Source organism: Cavia porcellus, unplaced genomic scaffold (assembly GCF_034190915.1).
Source record: "Cavia porcellus strain 051 isolate PalLab524CR breed Dunkin Hartley unplaced genomic scaffold, mCavPor4.1 scaffold_7, whole genome shotgun sequence".
Lineage (NCBI taxonomy): Eukaryota > Metazoa > Chordata > Mammalia > Rodentia > Caviidae > Cavia > Cavia porcellus.
In genome coordinates this window covers 24,608,412-24,626,251 of record NW_026947490.1, presented here as the reverse complement: position 1 = coordinate 24,626,251, position 17,840 = coordinate 24,608,412, and the positions used below count along the sequence as shown (strand labels likewise).

At 41.9% G+C, this 17,840-nt stretch overlaps 1 protein-coding gene across 2 annotated transcripts in view; it reads right to left on the bottom strand.

Annotated features, from left to right (window-relative positions):
- Sae1 (SUMO1 activating enzyme subunit 1) overlaps positions 1–17,840 on the bottom strand; it is a 62,909-nt gene that overhangs the window by 17,438 nt on the left and 27,631 nt on the right. The gene's annotated exons all lie outside the window — the stretch shown is intronic.

The window sequence follows — 17,840 nt, the reverse complement described above, 5'->3', positions numbered from 1 at the left end:
TCAGTCACACACTCCCATCATGACGTGCTGCCCCACAACAAGTCCAAAAGCAGACAGATGGAAACGTTCAACACTTTGAGGCAGAACAAACCCTTCCTCCCTTTAGGCTGACTGTCTCAGTTATCTATTTTGGTGACAGAAAGCTAACACATCACCCTTCCGGCCCTCCAACAAGGCTTCAATGATGACCATGTCGGGAGCGACCCTATTCTCAGCATCTGCCTCTCAGTCTCTTCTGACAAAGTTCTGAGGTAGACAGATGAAAGCTGTTGATGGGGAAAGGAGAGAGCTAATTCTCAGAAATGATCTCAAAATATGAAGCCATTTTTTGCCTACCAAATTAAAGACTAAGATTACTCAAGCAAGAAAGCAGAGGGTCCCTCTCATCTAGAGCTGACAGGAGCATGAGCACTCACTAGGTGTTTTAAAAAAAATTATTAGATATTTTTTTTGGAGAGGAGTAGGATATTTAACTGAGACTAGAATCTGAATGAGGAGAGTTGTATTATTCTAAATTAGCAGATTGTGAGGTAAGAAATCCAAATTATAGTGGATCTGGGGCAGTGAGGACCATTAGGAAAGGGCTAGATCAAGCACATATGTGTACAGCCCTGTACTCAAACCACGAAAACCCAGAGACAATCTTGCATTTGGTAATAGGTGGCTATATGTTAAGTTGACAAAATATAATTACTCAGCTACTATGGTTTTTTTTGGTCTTTTTGAGGTAGGACCTCACTATGCAGTTTAGGCTGGTCTTGAACTCGCTTTATAGCCCAAATTGGCCTCAAACTTGCAATGATTCTCTTGCCTCACCTTCCTGAGTACTTGGATTATAGGTGTATAATACCACACGGGGTCTAAGATTATATTTAGGCAGTCTTTAGAGACTTTTCAGGCAACAATTAGGTTAAAACACACACACACACACACACACACACACACACACTAAAAGTAAACTCTATTATGTAAAAATAAAATAGGACAGAATTAGTAGGTTCAATTGCTACCACCCCTCAATTTAAGAGCTGGAAAAACTAACACTTAGAAGGGGCTCACAAAAAAAAAAAAAAAAAAAAAAAAAAGGGAGGGGGCCCTTACAGTGCAGTAGGACAAAAAAATTACCATGCTCTTAATCTCTATGCTATATTACTTCCTACCCTGGGAATGGAGATATCACATAGGACATTCAGTTTTTTAAAAAATCACTTTAATTTGGATTTCTTAACTTACAACCTGCTAATTTAGAGTAATACAAGTCTTCTCATTTAGATTCTAGTCTCAGTTAAATATTCTCCTCTCCAAAAACAACTAATGATTTAAAAAAAAAAAACAAAAAAACCCCAAAAAACCCTCATGATTTCTGAGCATGCCTCATCTTCAGGCCCACCCCCTGCTTTTTTCTGGAGCCAAGGTCTTATTATGCAGTTGCAGCCAGCCTTCAACTTATATAGCCAGACTAGCCTTAAACTCAAAATCTTCCTGCCTCAGCCTTCCAAGTGCTGGGATTCTAGGCAAGCACCACCACCACACCTTGTTCCTTGACTTCTATTTTATTTCTGAGACACAGTCTCACCAAGTTGCCCAGGCTGAACTTGAATGTGTGGATCATTCTGCCTCTCCCTCCCAAGCAGCTGGAATAACAAGCATGAACTGCCATACTAGGTTTTGACTCATTTTTAATGGGAACATTCGAACTACTGTAAAATGACTGTAACTAACAAACATGGAGCACACAGGGGCAAGTACACATTCCCAGGGGCCCCTCTGACACGGCCTTTCATCCATCAGTTTGCTAACTGCACCCTCTAGTCACAAAGCTATTCTGACAAAGCCTTCCTCATTGAGACCTTTCCAGCCTGGTCACAAGAAGCAGGGAAAGAGGGTCTTTTTTCCAGCTCGGCACTTGAGTGGCACATGACCCTGATTCTGGGCATCTGCTGCTCTCTGCCAACCTCTCTTGCAGAAGGAAGATGGCACAGGACATTCCCGTGACTGTTGTCTGACAGAGAAAAGATGTGAGGCTTTCAGCAAGAATTGCAGCTGGGCCTTGAAGCCCGTGGGCCGCTCAAACACAGGCAGTTGCCAGAGGTTGTAGCACACAGAAAAAGCCAAGACAGGTTCTTGACAATGTGGCCCATTATTGTAATCTGATCTTAGGATGTCTTGGTTTCTCATTTTGAAAAGGGAAATAAACTGTCCTACAGCTCCTGTGAGTTCAGATAAAATGACCATAAAAACACTATTAGTACAGCTAATAATTAAAGCCTGCCTGAGCACTTTACTGGGTGAAGGTTAAACACAGGCTCTAGGGAGGCAGCTTTGGCTGAAGTTTTGACTAATACTTTTGGGTTGCTGATTCTAGACAAATGACTTGGCCTCTTCAAGACTCAATTTATGGACTGAGCATATGGCTCAGTGGTAGAGCTCTTGCCTTGGATCTATGAGAGTGTGGGTTCGATTTCTAGCACCCAAAAAAAAAAATCAAGTGGAAACAGGTAAGATCTGATCTGCTGTGGGGTCCTCTGAAAACTTCATGGAATCATGGGTACAAAAAGCACATAATCGGGGCTAGGGATTTAGCTCAGCGGTATAAGTGCCTGCCGTGCAAGCAGGTGGTTGGGAGTTCGATCCCCAGTACCGATAAAGAGGAAAAAGACAAAAAAAAAAAAAAAAAAAAAAAAAAAAAAGCACATAATCTGTACTCAGTAACACACAGTGTATGCCTGGCCTCCAACGGTCCTCACAATTCTCCCAGGAAGCTTGAGTCAGGCTTGTTTTTCAGGCTGAAAAGGGAGCCAGGGACTGCCCCTCTGCCCTCTCCCTAGGCTGTCACTGCTTCAGGTAATAAAGTACCAAGCTGTGCTCATGGGCCACTGCTGCCCTTGCCCTCACCTTTCCTCTCTGCCGGCAATGCCTTCTTCCTTTCTCAATGACTGTAGTCTCTGTACTGTCTACTGCTGATAAAGGCAGTGGTGCACACATAGACACACAAACAACCACTTTTTTTTTCTTTTTCCCTATAAATTATTTTTAAACATTTGTGGTCGTGACAGCAGCAAATCAACAAGCAGGCAGCTGCTGCCCTATTATCGGAAACCATCTCCCTGTGGCTGTCTCCTCCACAGCAGCTCTTGTCATTGAGGGACACCAAAAACCCTCTGGAAAACATCAGGCCCCAGTCCTAACGTCCACCTATGGCCTGGATGGGAAAGGTTTCAAGTTCTAAAATCTAAGAAACTTCTGCTAGGGGTGATGGCACATGCCTATATTCCAGCACTCAGGTGGCTGAGGCAGGAGGATTGCTATAAATTCAAGGCCAGCTTAGGCTACATAGAGAGCTGAAAGCCAGCCTGTACTACATAGTGAACTGTCTCAAAAAAACCCCCAACAACAAAAGCTTTTTACTAAAATGAGATTTCAGACATTGATTCCTTATGATAGATTCCTGAGCGATCAATATTGTTTATAAAGCCTGCCTACACCTATGTCTTAGAGTTCTATCTATTCTCTCTTCTAGCAGATATAGTATTTCTTTTTTAGTAATATGCGTATTACTAGAAGCCAGGTATATATGGTACTGATGGGAATTAGTCCACAGGAGGAGGATCTCAATGTTTTGAGCTTAGGTCATGAAGAAGTTTCTGTGTTTCCACAGGAAGAAAGCGCTATGAACTACAAACTAATCTGCGTAGCTATTTGAACCAAGATAATCAGCTGCCTTAGGAAAGACAAATTCCCCCAGAGGGCCTAGCTGATCTGCTAGCTCCAGATATTTCTGGTCAGTAGCAAGCCCCTGGTTATGGATAGCTACAAGATGATGACAGTACTCCTTAACCCCACAGACGGGTAAAGCTATAATCTGTGTCTTGTAGCACGGTGGGGAAAAGGTCAAAGGACGATCATGCAATTACACTTCTAGATCAGGTGTGTCCAATCTGGACAGCCAGTAATGCAGCCCCCCAAAATCACAAGCTGCTAACACTACCATGTGGTTTTCAGAAGTACTTTTCATGAATTGACTACATGGTGATAGAGTGTGGGCTGTGCAGGGATGGGCAAGGGCACAGTGTAGGGCTAACCCTGCCTCCCCACTCACCAGTTAGTGGGATTAAAAACCCAGTGTATCTCATCTTCCTAATGCTTGGTGACCAGGTTACTGATTAACAGTGCTTTCACTGACCTACGCGTGTGTGCGCCTGTGAACACAGGCATTTGCTGTATACGGCAGGCATGTAAATTTTTTTCACTAAATGTGTTTCTTTGTATTGTTTTGTAAAATAATACAGCAAAGTCAAAATAAACTTTGTCACTTATATGCATTAACTGTATTATTTTATAGGTTGTCCAAGACAATTCCTCTTTACTCAATGCACCCCAGGCAAGCTCAATGGGTTGGACACCTATAATCTAGATAGTTTTACAAACCTAAAATTAATGAAGCCACAGATTAAGAACCAGTCAGATTCTACAAATTAGAGATAGGTGACCAGAGCCATCAATCTACTCATATTTTCCCTATATCATGTCAGACCTGGCTGGATAATAAAGAGGCGAGGGAGCCACGATCAGCTCTGTCTGGAGGGGGACATGGGGTTTGAGAGGACAGAAGAGCAGTAAGAATCCTGGAGGGACCATCAGAGCTAAGCGGTAAGGATGATCAAGGGCTAAAGACATAGGCAGAGGAACAGAATCATGTATAGAAATCCAGGCAGTGAAAACATAGGGTTACTGGACTTGAGGTCAGAAAAGTACTTCAAGCCAGGCATGGCAGTACACACGGAAAATACCATCTACTTGGGAGGCTGAGGTAGGACTTCACAATTTCAAGGCCAGCCTGGGCAACTTACTGAGACTGTCTCAAAAAGCAAAAAGTGGAGAACTGGGGATTTGGTTCAGTGCCATAAGCACTTGCCTGGCAAGTGCAAGGTCTTGAGTTTGATCTCCAGTAACAACAAAAACAAAAAGCCCACGACTGGAATGTACCTCAGTGGTCGAGTATGTAGTAGTCCCAGATTTAATCCCAAGGAAAAGAAAATAGCAAGAAGGCAGGTTGGTTCAATTAGGGCACAAGACAAGGGCTTAAGAACAGAAGTTGAAAGAACAAGAAGTCAGTGGGCTCTGTTAGGGGCTACCAGTCTGGGAAGGCTGACTCATACCCTGAAGACAACAGGAATGAAGGAAGGGCTTCATTTTTAGATGATCATCTGGGTAAGTAAAGGAAACACACTAGAAGGAGGTGGAAAGGCAGAGACCACCAGAAGACTGGCACCAGGTTGTGCCACTGCAGTATTGCTGCCCCCTGGGAAAATTCTCTGAACAGGGAAGCTGGGGTCTACCATGACCTCCTGCTTCCAAACTGTGAGTGAAAGGTCTGGTGTCAGAACCAAAACAGCTCAACCTGGAACACAGTTATTTCTAAACTCGTATTCTGACTCTGCTAAGCAGAGTGTTAAATACAGCTTCACCCAGAGAACCTCATACTTTATCTTTAATCCACCCCACCCAGGGAGGCTCAGGGTGGTGAAATGCCACCATTTACATTCCTGGAAAGGTCCTTTCAGCTTTCCACAAAAGCTAAAGGTTGATTTGCAGTTTGCATTGTTGTTTATATGCAAGCACATCCTCCCTACTGTTTAGAAGAAATTCTTTCAGCAGAGCAACTGCCCAAATGACCATCAGTCTCATTTAGAAAAATCCTTAGGCTAGGCCTGGTAATATAGCCTGAAATCCCAGCTACTTGGGCAAATGAACAAATTGAAGACCAGCCAAACAAATAAACAAACCCAGTAACAAAAAAACTTAGAGAAACAGGGCTGAAGAGAGCTTGCCCCCCTTGTACAAGCTACTAGGTTCAACTCCACACACAATGAAAGAAAAAAAAAAAAAGAATGAATGAATAAATAAATCAGAACTAACCCTCATCTGGCAGTGGGATTCTTTAGGTCAGTGGCTACCAAGGGCCCTGCTATTTTCACTCATGACGCATGATATTCCTCCTACCACATGGGGCCCTGGACAGCCTTAAAAAGTGTGGAAGAACCAAATGGTTTCCATCCAGAGACAAATGTGCATGATGAATCGAGATACCATCCTAGTGCTTAGATCTGAAGAAGTGCGAACAGGGTGCAGCACTGTGGTAGGATGCTTGTCCAGCCTGAGTTTGGTCCTTAGCATCCTAAGCACACACACAGACAAATAATCTTCCTATGGGCCTGACATGGATATCATTAATCCAGCGACTCAATACTGGGACTTTTCTAGATGCTAAGAGCTGGTTTTAAGCATTTTCCTTCTTTTAGTATTCTTTTCTTTTTGTGGTACTGAAAATGAAGCCCAGGGCCTTGTACATACTAGGCAAGTATGCCATTAAGTCACATCCCAGGCCTCCCATTTTAAATTTTGTTTTCAAATGATTTTACACTTGTATTAGTTTTGACCTCCAGACCTTTTACAAATTTTACTGTTCTTCTAGCTATTTTTTTTTTTTTTTTGGTCTTTTTCTTTTCTATCGCTACTGGGGATCGAACTCATGACCACACACTTGCAAGGCGCTTATACCGCTGAGCTAAATCCCGAGCCCCTCTTCCAGCTATTTTGAAGAAAACAAGACATTGTGATAGCCAGTGCTGATTTTTAAAAAAAATTTTTTTTGGTCTTTTTCATTTTTATCGGTACTGGGGATCGAACTCACGACCGCCTGCTTGCAAGGCAGGTGCTTATGCCGCTGAGCTAAATCCCCAGCCCCCACCAGTGCTGATTTAATATCATCTTACTCTGAAGTCCTACTACACTTTTGTTCTTGTTTCCACTGGTTCTATCATATTATATCTTATTGGATTTTATTATGTGTGATAGTATAAACAAATTTTCTACATTTTCAGAAAATGAGATAATATAGTAGCCACTGTTCTCTGTTATTTGGTTCTGAATGCCCTGTAAAGCTTTCATTCTTTTGAATGGTTTTATTCTGTTTTATGTTTTATACGATTGTATATTAAGTTATGCTCAACTATTTCAAAAAAAGAGACATTATGGTAGTTACTGTTAATTATGAGTTGTCTTGTAGTAAAATGCTGTGTTGCTTGCATTGTTCTGATCTGATCTGCTTTGTTATGTTCTCTTCTGTCTTAATCTCTTTAAAATAAAAAACAAAACAAATTTTACTAACTGTTCTTTTTAAATCGGTGCTTATGCCACTGAGCTAAATCCCCAGCCCCTAACTGTTCTTCTAATGTTCTTTCAAGTACAAGGAAAAGGTAATCTTCTGCAGTTCTGTAGTCCAATCCAGTGTTCCATTTAGTTATGTCTATTTTCTTCTACCACTTAGGAGGCTGAGGCAGGAAGATCACTGCAAGTCCAAAGCCATTCATGTAGTGATTCAAAGGCCAGCCTGAACTACATAGTAAGACTCTTGTCTCAAAAAACAACAGAGTTATGCCTGTTTTCCTTTGATCTGGAATGATGCTTCAAATCTTTTTGAAAAGTACTTTTGAAAAGTAGGGCCATTTATTTTCTAAAATACTAAATTTGAATTTGTCTTATATTCCCTCATTAGGAGACAAAAATCACAAATTCTAGAGAGCAATTCCAAAGCAAAATTGTAAGGGTATAGCTCAGCAGTAGAGAACTTGCCTACTATGCATAAGGACCTGGGTCAATCTTCAGCAATGCCCAAAGAAACTCAAACCAAAACAAACAATCAAAAACCCTGGAATATTGTGTTCTCAGTTCATTACATCAGGAGGCACGAGATGTGTCTGTACTATTACCATGATCGCTTTGCTCAGATAAAAACAATTTGCCAGGCTGGGGATTTAGCTCAGTGGGGCTCAAGTACTTGCCTGGTAAGCGCAATGTTGTGAGTTCAAAGCCCAGTATCAAAGCCAAAAATAAAAAGCAATCTGCCAGAGTTCTCCCATGTCTCTCTTTGCAATGTGTGCTGGGCCAAGCACTCTTATCACCCTAAGTTATCCATGTCTTTTGTCTGTCTTTTTTTGTGAGTCTCATTATGCAGTTCAGGCTGGCTTGAGCTCACTTTGTAGCCCAGGCTGGCCTCAAACTCACAATGATCCGCCTGCCTCAGCCTCCCAAGTGTTGGGATTACAGGCCTGAGCCACTTGGCTTACATGTCTTTCTTTATAATGAAAAGTATTAGAAGATACTCTGTTTCACAGCACACTTTACCTCATTAGCTTTGGCATCCAAGGATGATTCTTTTTTGAGATGGAGGTCTTAAATTTCCAGACTGTGATTCTCTTGCCTCTGCTTTTAAGTGCTAGGTCTGTAAGTATGCTAGTACCTGTAGTCTACCTGTACGCTAGTACAGGGTAAAGGCTTTTTTTTTTTTTTTTTTCAGACAGGGTCTTGCTATGTAGCCCAGGATATCTTTGAACTCCAGAGTTCAAGTGGTTCCCCCCAAATCAGCCTCCAGAGCAGCTGGGTCCTCCAGTATGTACAACACCCCTGGCTTCCTAAATTCTTATTTGCAACAATTTTTACTATAGTGATAGACAGATTATTTTTTATCTTGATCACTTTTCTTACATTTATTATCATTTTTGGTCTTTTGATGTGCTCCAGAATCCCTTGTTAGTCTGTGTGTGTGCGTGTGTGTTAGTGGTTAGGATGTTAGGGCTTTGCTGTGCAAGCAAGGCTAGCACTCTACCTATCACTGAGCCATTCACATATGTGGTCTTTCTCTCACTGCTTTTAAAGCACCCCTTACTTTCTGGCCTAGCAAGATATTCCAAGCTTACCCTTAACTTTTGTACCCCAGATCTAGAATCAGCCATTCCTCCAAGGATCCCTGCTTTCATTTAGTGAAGGAAGATTAACAAGCACAACCTGGGTATGCATATGCTTACTGCCTCTAGGATGTCTCTGCATCTATGCCCTGTTCATTAACAAATCTAGGGGCATATACATAATGTGTGAATGCATGTACACACAAATATCTATTTTTTTTTTTTTTGTCTTTTTGAGACAAGGTCTCACTATGAGGTTCATGCTGGCCTTGGGCTCACTTTGTAACCCAAACTGATTTCAAACTTGCAACCATTCACCTGCCTCAGCTTCCCAGGTGCTGGGATTATAGGAGTGCGCCACCATGCCTGGCTACAAATATCTATTGTATCACCACTAAAAAACTCTGAGTTTCAACCAGCATCATGGGCTTCCTTCTAGTGTGTTCTTTTAGTCTGCAGGTACACTGTCAAAATGTCTTAAAAGCTGAGTACTTTTGGTCCTGACTCAGTGCAATGTCATTGTCTCAAATGCAGCACTTCCCACATATTTAAAGACAGACATAAATGAGGAAACCAAGATGTTGTTCTACAATTTAGGCTCCTTTTACCACATGGTAGCAGTTTCCCCTAATAGTCTGGTCTATGCTTCAGAATCCTGGGAGCTTTAGGAAAATCTAAGATATGTAGTCACCCCTTGTTATTTTCAGTCAGCCAAGTTACGCTAGAAGGCCAGGAAATCTGTGTTTCAAACATCCTCTGGGTGAGAAGCCATTAAGTTCCAGCCTCAGTGTAGTGTGGCCTTTGTCCTGCTGGCCCACTGCATATGCCACTCCTCTACCTGCAAATTCTCATTTCTCTTTACCACCTACTCAGTACTTATTTGCGACTGTGTAATTCCCCAGAGATCGCCAGACTCTCAGTTCCCTGAGCTCCTGTGGCTGTTTGCTTCTGATTATTGAGTAATTCAGACATACTGAAAAACAGAACACAGTATGATAATATGACAACTTTTCATTGCAGTGGGGAGGAGACAGGGTCTTGCTATATGTAGTTTAAGTTAGTCTTGAACTATGTAGCCGAGGCTGACCTCAAGTTCAGGGCACTCCTCCTGCCTCAGTCTGCAAGTGCTTGAAACTATAGGTCTGTGCCACAACACCTGGCTACTATGTTTGTCTGAGACAGGGTCTTGCTGTCCTTAAACTCATTACGTAGCCTAGGCTAGACTCCAACTCATAATGATAATCCTGCCTTAGCCTCCCCAGTGAAGGGATTATAGGCATACACCACCACACCCGGTTTATAATATCTTTTTCTTTTCTAATAGCTTTTCTTATAGCACTCCATTACAATTCTCCTGACAAGGCATAGTATAGTTTATGCTTATTTTTTCCATTGGCAAAGAGACTTGTTTTTCCTGGTGATTCTCTGCAGAGGGATAAGGAAAACAGCAGGTGCTCACAAAATGTTTGGTCTGAGATTATTTTCAGCTTCAGTGTATGACTCAAATAGTCTAGGTACTTTTCCCTAACTCATCAGAACAGAGACTGAGAAAGTTAAGACTGTCAAGGATTCTCTGATAAGAACTGTAATTCTCATCTTCAGACAAATCCATCTCTTACTGCCCTGGATTAAACCTGCATGTTATTGTTCGTGCTGGTAAGTGAATGGTGTTTCCATACTAGACCTGATATTTTTAGCACTCCTGTTATGATAAACTCACCATAACCTCAAAAAGAACAAATCAAAGTCAACTTTTTGCCACAGGAAACCAGCTCTGCTTAATGTTTTGCAACATGCCACAGGAGAATAATAAAAAGACGAGACTGTTGCTCAGAGATGGCAAGGCAATTCTTAAGATAGTGGAAAAATGCAGCAGGAAGCATTCAATCTGACCACTATCTTATTAAGTAAACTGGAAAAACACTCAAGACCCAAACATAGCGAGCATATGGGCACATGTTCACAGATAAGATAGCAGCTGCTATACCAGAGGCTAAATTGTGAATGCAGCAGCAAGCAATGCCTGCCTATGAGTAGCGCCAGGGTCAGGGAGACTCTAGGCCCTTTAAAAGTACAGAGGGTATCCAAGGAGCAGGCAGCAAAAGGACCTTGTAGGGATACAGTGAGCAGCTGCTCTCCCAGTGGGACAAATGACCAGACAACAAGTAACTAGTCACTCATTCAAAAAAAATGCATTTACGGGACAGCTACTAGGTGTTCAATTAGGCAGTGGTGAAGCAGTCACGCTCTTTACTTTCAAATGTGCACCACAGCTGTGCATCCCGTCATCATAGGATCAGTATGAGGTTCTATCAGGGTATCACTAAGACATCTGTCACATTCCTAGAAAAGATCTTGGAGAAAAATTCCAAGGATTAGGAAAAATGTGAACAACTTACATGGCTGTCAGGATAAGACTGGTCATAGATGTGGCCCAGTGAAAGGATTTGCACACTACACAGTCTACAAGATATAGTGACTAACATACACTACAAAATCTTTTTTCCCCCAAAAATATTTCCTTATTACCTATGTCATTAAGATAAAAAACGGCGTAGTAATGCACACCTGTAGTGCACCCCAGCACTCAGAAGGCTGAGGCAGGATGATCGCTGCAAGTTTTGAGACCAACCTGTGCTACATAGTGAGTTCAAGGCCATCTTGGACTACAGAGTGAGACAGTTTCCAAGAAAAAAAAAAAAAGCCAACAAGGGTTTAGCAGTTTGATCATACAGGCATGTACACACAGACTCACACATAAAATTATAAACGCTAGTAATTTTTCAAATAAGAAATTCTTCACAGGGCCAGGAATTTAGCATGATGGCACAAGTGCCTGTTTGGCAAGCCCAAAGTTATGAGTCTGATCCAGCACAAAAAAAAAAAAAAAAAAAAAGGAAAAAATTTGAAAGCAGGGAAAATGAAAACTGATTAAGTAAAACTTTTTGCACCTTTGTAAGCTGTTTAATAATTTTTTCCCATGATACTTTTCTAATAAAAATAAAATTCAAATATTTCACAGAAAGTATTCAAATAGATGTTAGAATATTAGAGACTGAATCCATGGCATGCCAAGCATGTACTCTTATCATTGAGTTAACGTGCCCATCCCAGGTTTCAGATAAAAAAATAAAATAAAATAAAATAGTTCTTCCAAAGAGGGCCTTGCTGTGTAATTCAGGCTGGCCTTCAACTTGTGGCATTTCTCTTGCCTCAGCCTCCTAAAGTGCTAGGATTACAGGTATAAAGCACTACGCTTGGCTCAGATAATCTTTAAATCAGTTTTATATAGTGCAATAGGAATTCCATTTGCCTAATAGGTAGTGCTCCCGATTCGAAATTTAACGAAGATTAGACATGTGCATTATACAGGTCAAGGGCACAATCCACAGATCCAACAGACTTTCTTGCCTAATATTCTGGCTTTGCCTATAAAGCCAAGTACACAATGGAGCAATCACAACACACTCATTCTTGGCCACCTTTATAGGAAAACGGGACAAACAACTACACTTCAAAGGTTGTCATGAGAATATGTCAACTGCTTATCACAGTGCCAGGGTATGCAACAAGAGGCCCTCAATACACATAACCATTCTTAGATGTCACAAACACAGAGACACCACTGTCTACAAAACTTACCACTCCACCTGGATATTCTCTAAGGCTATTCCACATTCTGAAGTCAGAAGCTTATCAAAGTTTGACTTTGTGAGCTGGTATGGTGGCACATGTCTATAAACTCAGCTCTTGGGAGGTTGAGGCAGGAGAACCAAAAATTCAGGTAGAACCTGGGTTATTTTGCAAGACTCTTGTCTCAAAATTTAAAATGGAACCACACATAGTAGATCACACCTGTGACCCAGGGACCCAGAAGCCAGAGGTATAAAGACTATAAATATAAGTCCAACCTGAACAACTCAGTGACAGTCTGTCTCAAGAGAAAGGGTGGGCTTGGCAAGCACAAGGTCACGAGTTCGATCTCGGGTATCGCAATAAAATCAGAGAAAAATGGTGCGGTGGCGGGGGACAAAGGTGGTATAGAAGCTGTACCTGTGCCACTGACACCATCTCATTCTTTTTCTTTGAACTGAGGAAGTATAGATTATCCTTTACTTCTCTTAATAGGCATGGGTAAGAAACATAAATTCCTACACCAAAGATTATCCCAGCTGAATCAAGGGCAGTGCCAGTGATCTGAGCACAACTTTGCTTTCCCAAAGGCACAGGAATGACCACCACTCTACTTAGACTGCATGTTTAACACTATGGTTGGAGATCAAAACAGGCTGCGCGAAAATACATTTTGAGGCCAGGCATGGTGGTTTATGGCTGTAATCCCTGGGAGACTTGAGGTGAGAGGATCTCTATTTCAAGCCCAATCTCAGTGATTTAGCAAGACTTCATCTCACAGAGCTGGGTATGTAGCTCAGTGTAAAGATTCTGGGTTTTATCTCTAATACTACCTCCACCAAATAAATGAATGAATGAATGACTAATTGAGTCTAACTACAATAGAACTCAAGCACTAATTGGAGGATCTTGTTTGGGGGTTAACAAAATAATTTTTAGAATTTTTCTAAGGAAATATACTTATGATGGACAAACCTACTTAAGTCATAGCTCAATAAAGTTGTCTAAAATATAAAATAAAAATGCAAAAAGACATATGAGAATTTATTTCATTGTATTCTATGATTGCTTAGAATACAGACTTTACAAACTGACTGCTCAGTTAACTTAATCTCATCATTTATAGTGATACAAACAAAATTTTAAAAAAGGCAAGATGATTTATTTGCCTAAGATCACAAACACAGTTAATGGTAAGTACATCTGGCAGAACACATGGACACTCCTATGTTCTCACAGATAAACCACTAAAGTCATAGAAGATAAGAACCTCTTAATTATGTAACAGTTGAGCAGAAAACTCAAAATTAGTGTTTCTGTACATATACAGTAATATACCTGGAGAGTCAGTTTAGTATCTCCAAGCTACAGGTTCTAAGCTGCTAGCCCAGAAGAGCTGAGGGACATTCCCCTTTACTTCTGGAAGTTAGAGTGCAGCAGAAGACCCAGTGACCCAAGCAGGCATGCATTGGGACAGACAGCAACCCAGGTTCTGGTGGCCACAGCGTTTAGAACACTGCTTGCAGGTCCGGTTGCAGCTCCTCTGGAAAGACACAAGAGCTCAGAAAGACCAGGAGGGGAACATGCAGATGCTAACGAACAATAAAGGTTAGGGCTTGTCATCTGTTGCTGTAGACTGACCCGAGAAAGGTCATGCTGGGTAACTGAAGCTTGTGGAAGGGCACTGTGTATAATATAAAAGAAGTCAGAAGATGGGGTTTAGGCCTAAGCTACCATGAACCTGTGAGACTAAGGAGAGTCACTATCCTTCCATGTCTCACTTGCACCATAAAAACAGCTTAATTGAAACTGAAAAGTGAGTTCATTCTGCACATCAGAGAGGATCTGCAGGCAGTACTATTCAAAGGGCTCTGAGGCCACAGGGAAAGCGACAGGGTACATTAGACACCCAGGGAAGCTCCTTAGATGTATCGGTCAGAGGTGAGGATGGAAGGAAGATTGGGAAACACATGCTTGCCATTCTCAGTTGGTATGCCTCCTTAAGATTTTTGTAACAACAACGAGAAAGAACAGCTGGGTGGTGCATGCTTGTAATCCCAGCACCAGGGAGACTAAGGCAAAATGATCACTGTAAGTTCAAGGCCAGCCTGAACTGCAGTGAGATCCAGTTGCAAACAAAGACACAAAGGAACCTAACCCTATGACTATTACCATGCACTTAAAAAAAAAAAAAAGTTGTAACAGTCAACAAAAATGTCTATTAATGAATATTTTAAGCTGAGTACAGTGGCACATAGCTGTATCCTAGCTGGCGAGGCAAAGGCAGGAGGACCATCACAAGTTCTAGACAGCCTGGGCTACACAGTGGGTTCAAGGCCAATTTAAACTGTATAGCAAGACACTTTCTCAAAAAGACAAAAATGAAACACTGTTATCACCACACCTAATACACCTTGGAGCTTGAAACGGTAAGAAGAGAACTAGTACCATTTGGAGAGACTCAAAACATATCGGGTATATTTTCCAACAGTGTCACAGGCAGAATATTAAAACCCATCAGGAGGGGCTGAGGATTTAGCTTAGTGCCTGCCTGGCAAGTGCAAGGCGTAAGTTCAATCCCTGGTATCAAAAAACCAAGAAAACCAAAATGAAACAAAAAAAACCACATCAGGATTGGTGCCATGATAATACCTACTGAAAGATGAAATTACAGGTAGATGGATCAATCCCCAAACCTCTACTATGGAGTTGCAAAATGCACATGCTAACAAAAGCACCTAATTCATGGACCATACTATTCTTTTTTAAAAAATTTTTTGGTCTTTTTGAGACTGGGTCTCTATGCAGTTCAGGCTGGCCCTGAACTCACTTTGTAGCCCAAGCTGGTCTCGAACTCGCAAGGATCCTCCTGCCTTAGCCTCCTGAGTGCTGGTATTACAGGTGTGAGCCACCATGCCTGGCTGACCACACTATTATTATTATTGTTATTATTATTATTATATTGTCTTTTTCCTTTTTATCAGTACCAGGGATCGAACTCATGACTGCAACACCTGCAAGGCAGGCGTTTATGCCACTGAGCTAAATCCCCAGCCACGACCATACTATTCTTTAAGACTTTCTTCAAAGTTACATTCTTGTGGAAAAAAAAAAAAAAAGACTTGCTCGGGCTGGGGATTTAGCTCAGTGGAATAAGCACCTGCCTGGCAAGCTTGAGATCCTGAGTTCAATCCATAGCACCACAAAATAAAACAAAACGACTTGCTCTATGCTAGGTGTTTTGTTTGTCCATCATCCAAGTCATGCTAAAGTCCTCTGAGGTAAGCACAGGTAATCGGTCCATCTTCAGGGGGTTGGCCAAGGGGAATTTAAGTGAATGCTCAAGGTCACTCTTAAAAGAAAAAAGAAAAAGGTAGGGCTAGGGGTGTGGCTCAGTGGCAGAACACTTGCCTAATATACATAAGACCCTGTGTTAAATCCTCTAGCATTGCAGATAAACAAACAAGCAAACAATTTTTAAAATGGCAGCCACTGGATGTGGTAACATGTGCCTATAATCCCAGCACTTGGGGGAGGATCAGTCTGAGACCAAGTGAGACCTGTTCTGAAGAGTCACACATCAATGCCTGCCACATGAGTCATGATACAATGGTGTTGCTTCCTCCTTTGGACCCTGCTACTTTTTGATGTTGTGATAGTCAGCAGGATGGCCAACAAACTTGTCCTCTATTGTCCCAGCATATTGGTTTTGCTTCCTCAAAGGCCCTGCTGAAGGCAGGGGCAGCCACAGTATCTGGGCATTCATCAGCTTGTGCCTTTGAAGATATCTATAAATGAGATGTGTCACCATCTCACACCGACACTCACTACACCAAGATCCACCAGGCGTTGTACCTCAAGGAATAGACCTGTGCGCTCTCGCCACTTTGGACCCCAAAGGGTTGATAATCAGACTTCAGCACCTGGCTTGAGTTGTCCCTCCTTTGTCATTTATAATCTCTGACTCTTATTTCCTCAATCCAAGAAAACAAACTGGGGGTCATTTTTGCTAAACCTATCTCAGGAGGATGCTACAAAGTTGAGCTGGATGAAAAAATAATGCAGCAACTACAGAGGGTTAAATCAGCCTCTCAGTCCGAGCCCCATTACCTTTTGTTTTGAGACAGAGTCTGGATTATATGGTCCAGGCTGGCCTCAAATTTACAATTTTCTTGCCTCCAGCCTCCTGAGCTCTTTGTCTTGGGAGCTGCCCTTGACAGTGTGGAGTATTTTGCGAAAACTCTGGCCTTAACCCCCGCGTTGCCAAAATGGTTTCCCTGTGCAATGCAATACCCAAAACTGTGTCTAGACAGGGCCCAATAGCCCAAGTTGAGACTTGTGGTACCAGGAACCCTTCTTTCATGAGCACCACTTAAGAGATGTGCACGTCACACCTTTACAGGTGAGTGGCTGATGTTTCCTGAGGGCTTCCAAGGTGCTAGGCCCTGAACAACTTGCTTCCCCGATGTGGTCCAGGCACTGTGCTCACAGTGAACCCTGGACTGGACAGGCCGTCGGTTGCTCTAACCCCAGCTGGAACTTCTTCTATGCCAGCACCCATGGGCCTGCCCCAGCTACATGCTGGACTCATTTTCCACTTAACCCATTTAATTATATTTCTATTCAAATGGAGATATTTAGGACTTTAGAACAATTCCTTCTTTTAGACTATAACTCATCTGTTAACACAATTAACTAGTACTGGAAAAAGCTTTGTGCACAGAAAATAAACTTGTAGTAGTCTAGTTTGATCCTCTTACTAGTTATCAACGATGTCTCCTATGTATGTATTTCTCTGCCCCCTCCTTTTTTGGCGGTACCAGAAATTGAACAAAAGGAGTTACATTCCCCAGTACACTCCCTCCTCTTTTTGAGACTGGATCTCAGTTAGTCACACTATAGTCCCCAGACTGAGTTCAAACTTGTGATTCTCCTTCTTCACCCTTTGGACTCTAGGTATGCATGGTGCATTCACTCGTGGGGGTGGGGGTGGGAGGTGTGGTGCTGGCAACAGAGCTGGGGGCAGGGACTCTCACAGCACCCTCATAAGACATAAAATGAGAATACAGTTCAACTCAGCCCAGGGCAAAGCGGGGCTGGAAATTGTCCAAATGTAACCAAATGATACTTTTCAGCTTTTATCTGAGAATGAGTCACAATTATGCAGAAATATGGATTCCCTTAGGTCCTGCTGTGGATAGACAGGGCTGAAAGAGGTGGCTGAGGGCCTCTAGTATCCTATACAAACATTGTGCTACATGTTCTATGTTATGAAGAAACATAAAACACAAAAATGTCAAGGTCATGTATTTCCTTCTATGTGCTTTCCTGGTATGCGGTACAATAAGTACAAGGTATTTTTAAAATCATTAAAAATATGATTTTTATATCCACTTGCCGTATAACCTTGAGAACAGTAGTATCCTTAATCTGTGCCTCAGTTTCCTTGCTTAAAAGTAC